The sequence below is a fragment of the Limulus polyphemus genome, unplaced genomic scaffold (genome assembly GCF_000517525.1).
Source record: "Limulus polyphemus unplaced genomic scaffold, Limulus_polyphemus-2.1.2 Scaffold11198, whole genome shotgun sequence".
Taxonomy (NCBI): Eukaryota; Metazoa; Arthropoda; class Merostomata; order Xiphosura; family Limulidae; genus Limulus; species Limulus polyphemus.
The window spans coordinates 1-5,360 of NW_013676808.1; the positions used below are offsets into that span (position 1 = coordinate 1).

Here is a 5,360-nt window from a genome sequence, read left to right on the forward strand (position 1 = left end):
GGAGACTTTCTTCCTGTTTCCTTTCTTGTTCCAGTTGCCCTGCTGTAGTCTCTCTTCTTGTTTATTTTCTTTCTCATCCAACCACTGCTATAGTCTCTCTTCTTGTTTCTTATCTCATTCTTCTTGTTTCTTTTCTTTTCCCTCCAACAACTGCTGTAATCTCTCTTGTTTATTTTGCTGTTTGAGCTGCCACTGTTGCAAGTTTTCTTGCCACTGCTGTTGTCTCTCTTCTTGTTTCTTTTTTTTTTCATCCAACAACTGCTGTAACCTCACTTGTTTATTTTGCTGTTCGAGCTGCCACTGTTGCAGGTTTTCTTGCAACTGCTGTTGTCTCTCTTCTTGTTTCTTTTTTCATTCTTCTTGTTTCTTTTGCTGTTCTTGTATTGCTGCCATCAAATCTGGTAAGCTGTAGTTTGATTTGCCACTTCTATTTCTATCTTCTTTTTTTTTCTTTTATCCCATTCTCTGACACCAATTTGTTGCATATCTGCTCGTTTGTTAATTTCTGGTATAAATTCTTTCCAAGGAACTTCAGCGATACGAGTCCTTTCTTAGTTAAAACTAGTTTATTCTTTCTCGATACAACTTTGCAATACACAGAATTTCCACATTCACTTTAACTTAACTTCTTTTGTAAACACGCTATAATTCACAGCGATTCACACACTTTACTTAAGGTGCCTGCTGTTCGATTGACTCAATTTTCTCTCTTCAGTCTATCTCCGGCTTGTATACTAAAAAAGAGGGCGTCTAGCAAACGCTGGGACATTCTTGAGGTTGCCCGATAAGTCATGATCCTTCTAGAAACTCCAGCTGTCGTAACAATATAATAAATACTTGGTGGTAAGATAAGCTTGCTGTGATTGTTATCTGCATTAACAAAACATTAAAAAAAAACTTGTTTCAACAGGCCAAGCTTGTTGTTCTCCTCCTTCCCTTGAAACTAGTCAGGTTTTTTTATGTTTTGTTTTTAACACAGTGTTTAATATTGTAGACTCAAAATTAAGAATTAGTTTGAGTGGTATTTTCATCTGATAGTTATTGTTGTGAATGTTCTAGATGAGTTTTAGGACTTCATATTGTAGCTCAGCCTGTAAAGTAAAACCCAAATTTCGATCAAAGAAGTATGATGGCAGCTTCAGTGTGCACAGGCTTCTAGGGTCGTAGGTAGAGGTTATTGCAACCTTATGCACTAAAACCATATTACTTTTGTTTTCCACATTCCTTGTTAAACAAAGGTTTCTATCAATGTATGAAGAAGTTTGCACCTAGTTTACATAATCTAAAAGCTATTAAATGTGCTAATATCACTAATTTCTTTGCTTAAGGCTTGGTGCTGCCATTTAAACTTACCAATTAACATCTGTAACATTATGTTATTTCCTTACTAATTATAAGTTTCAATAAGCTTATGCTTAATTTAATAAAAAAAACTTTAATATCAATGCCAGTTTTTACTGCTTAGTTACAATCAGTATAATTTTAAACTTTCTAGTCTGAATTTCTGTTTGTTGTTTTTTCTTAAAGAACTAGGGGAATTACTAAATGATAGATCAGAGCCACTTTAGGATTTCATTGTAGTGTGTAAAAAGGTTTGTATATATATGCATTGTCAGAAATATGATCATAGCAAGGAAGCAACATAGTGAAAATATGGGACAAATTAATCTAATCATTCTAAACATAGCCTATTCTCACATGGATATGAATATGTCAAATTTCACTTATTTATTATTTATTTCTACGTTTTGTAGAAATTGAACAAGAGAAGGGTCAGCAGAAGCTTCTAGAAGGAATCAAAAGCTTTGATACTACTAAGATGAAGCACAGTGAAATGACAGTGAAAAATCCTTTACCTACTAAGGATGGTAAGAAAAGTAGTTCCCGTATCTCATAGTCAAGGAAAATAACATGTGATTTAATAGAATAATAATAAAAAGATAGTTAAACAATCTAAATACTATCTCAAACTAACATCAATCAGGAGAATGCTAAAGCAAATTGAAAGTGCATTCTGAGTTTCATTTGGTAGTGTTACATGTGTAAACTAAAATCAGTATTCTTGTAAGGTGGATGTAGGCAGTGTACTGTTTTCTATGACTAATTGATTTCAAGATGTTTTGGGAACCATGTTGAGTAGGTCTTTCATCAGGGGTGATGAAGAACTCGGCATAAAGCCAAAAATAAAATGCTAGAATTCCAAAGAAAAATGAGTATTACCAAAAACAAGGCTATTTGACCATTTAGAGACAATACTCATTTTAAAAAGACACTTAAAGCTAATTTTTTTTCATGTAGCAACTGTGTTAACATATCATATTTACATTAACTATATTTCTAATGGAGACTTTAAGTTTGATAGAATTGAATAGAGGGAGTCACATGCATCAAGAGTGTGTGTTGCACTCTGATAGGTGGAGGTTTGTTGCATGATAATTTGCATGTGAGGTGCAATTGAATTAGTCATTCCAGATGGGAGTTTCAAGGCTTGTGGCGTGCACAAAAACATTTTGCATATAGAGGGCAGCACTGAACGAGAATAGCTGTTTATGTGAACGGAGGTAATTACCTATCAGAAATACATTTTCTGTATAGGAAAATTATAACTTTGGTTTTGGTTAATCTAGTGAAAGATATGTTAAGGCTGTTGGTTTAATTTTCCATATGGAAGATTTCGGTGTCAGTGAAACCCTATTAATGTTGTTTGCTCATTACAAATATTTCATGTCCTTTAATCTTTCCTCACATTTTTTAGACTATATTTAATAAGAAATATGAAAATTAATTTATTACCATTGGTGGGATCTTTGTAAGTTGTAGTTTTATTGAACTTATACACACTCTTTTTAACTATTATAACCCAAAACAGGCAAATCTCACTCGTTTTCACAAGGGATAGAATGTACATAGTAAAAAAAAAAAAGTTAAATGATAATTGAACTATTTTCATCCTACCAAACAATAAAAAACAGCTAGATTTAAAATCTAGAATATTCTTCTTACTACATTAGGACACACCTTAACATCTATACATATAGTTTGACAAACTGACCAGGATAAGATCTGAATAACCATTCAAACAATAAATGTGATTATTCTCTTTGAACTCTTTTAATTTTCTTATATTGAAGTCATTAAGATGTTATTTTACTAAATTATCATCAGAAGTTTCACTCATAATAATAATAATTATTGTTATACTACCTTTGTCCATTTTTTTTTATTTTCCATCCAGCAAAAACTTTACAATCTTCTGAGTGTAATGTTACCCAATATAGTTATTCTATATTGAAAATCTATGTCAAACTTAGTCTGTTGACATAACTTCCATGTATTTTTGCTCATATAATTCATAACTTGTTTTAGGTTCATAAAGAGGTTTGAAAGATAGTTATAAAAACTAGTTACAAATGATTTCTCCACTTTAAAAATGGAGATTTCCAGTGTAACATTTTTACCTGATTCACAAAAAAGATATTTCATTTAGACCTAAGTACGTTCTTTCATAGCATGCTGCGTTGTCTAATTAAAAGTATTTATCTTTTTTTTTTCTTTTAGTGATCGACCAAGAAAAAAGCAGCAACTAGGCTTGAACTTGGGTAACTGATTTCTAAACATACAACCCAAGGGATCAGTAACTTACAAGTTCACTACCTGGAAAACTCAAACTTGCCAAATCCATTATGTATTCCATGAAGAAAATAAAAATGAGTTTTCAAGGCGCTGCCAAATTTTTTAATCGAATAAACAATCCTGTAAAAAACAAACTAATTAAATAATTATACCAAATATTCCATAAGTTTTGATCCATATTGATACAAACTCTGTAATTAACTACATATCAAACTAAAATTTAATATCAGTATTTTACTTTACTCTTTAATAGTCTCACCAGGTGTTTATTGTAGTAATTGATTATAAGAATGTGTGTGTGTGTTCAGATTCGAAGCTTATGATAATACACAAGCTTATTTGTTTGTTTTTCCTCCTTTATTATTCCAATATCACTACTCTCAATTGTTTTTACTAATTTTTAAATATAAGTATGATACAGAGGCAATAGTGCAGTTTATTATTACTGATGTTGGGCGTTTGTTATAATATATAAATGTGCTTGTACTTCTTTTTCCATTTATAAACTAGTCCTTAATATATCTGATACTAACAAATTTTACACAAGTTAATTATTTTTCAGTAATGTGCATGGACCTTCAGCAAGGAATTTTTTGTTTTTGAAAATGATATATAAATACAATCATAGCAAAAAAATAGAGTTGATCTGGAATAATTCCAAAATAAAAAGGGGACCAATAATTTGTACTAAATCTTAAAATGTTTGATGTATACATGATTTATGTACATATCCTGAAATTTCTTTGTTTTTGTTGCTTCAGTGACCATCTTTATTTGAATAAAATTACCACAGTTATGTACTTATTTCAGAATGTATGTAACTTAATAATTACTGGTTTTTTCACACTTACATGTGCATCTATCAAAGCCACCCCAAGCTGCTCACCAGTTAGTTTAAAGGCTAATAATATTAAACATCAGGTTTTGATACTAGCAGTGGACACAGCACAGATAGCCCATTGTGTGGCTTTGTACTTAATAACAAATAACATGTTAAAACCCTGTAAATTCATATTTGAAATTTAAAAATTTTTTTTTCTTTTCAAAGAAAATTGTGAATGTTTTGTTTCTTTGTAATGCAAATGGCATTTGAATATGTTTTAAATATGAATTATTTTTCAAAACTCATGCTAGTTGAAATCATTAAATTATACTTTTACTGTAAAGATTTTTCACCATTCTTTCATCTTTCAGTAGATCTTTATCTTAGCTAATGTCTTCTGCTTGATAATTTTTATCTTTTATATTTACAAATGAATACATTTTTTGTTTCTGTTTATTTTTAACAAATAGTAATAACATCTTAAAATAATATTTTTATAATGACTTCTATCACTTGGCTTTTTTTTTTTAATTTAGTAAAAATAATGCAAAGTCCAGTCCACTTGTTTGTAGTAAGTTAAAATAAAGCTAAACAGTTGCTTATTAAATTTCCTCTCTTGTCTACAACACAAATCGAATTGGGCTCACTAACACAGTTGCTAATTTTGTAATCACTTGACACCACTGTAAGAGATTCACTAACTAACTTACTTATCTCGGTGAGTAACTAACTATCCAACAAACTTCAGTTGTTTAAATATTGTTACACTATTTTACCTTAACTCTTTAAAAAAAAATTGAGACATTGAATTTCATATGTCGGATTGATCCTAGGAGATTGGAAACTTCTAGATATCACCTATCATCATTCATCCTACCCAGACTCCATTGAAATATTAAAGATA

General features: G+C 30.5%; 1 long non-coding RNA gene across 1 annotated transcript; it reads left to right on the plus strand.

Moving 5' to 3' along the window:
• The first annotated feature begins 1,744 nt into the window (after positions 1-1,744).
• Positions 1,745-4,437, plus strand: LOC106476678. The gene is made up of 2 exons (XR_001291918.2): positions 1,745-1,868; positions 3,559-4,437. It is a non-coding gene; the product is annotated as an uncharacterized LOC106476678 (long non-coding RNA).
• Positions 4,438-5,360: the final 923 nt, after the last annotated feature.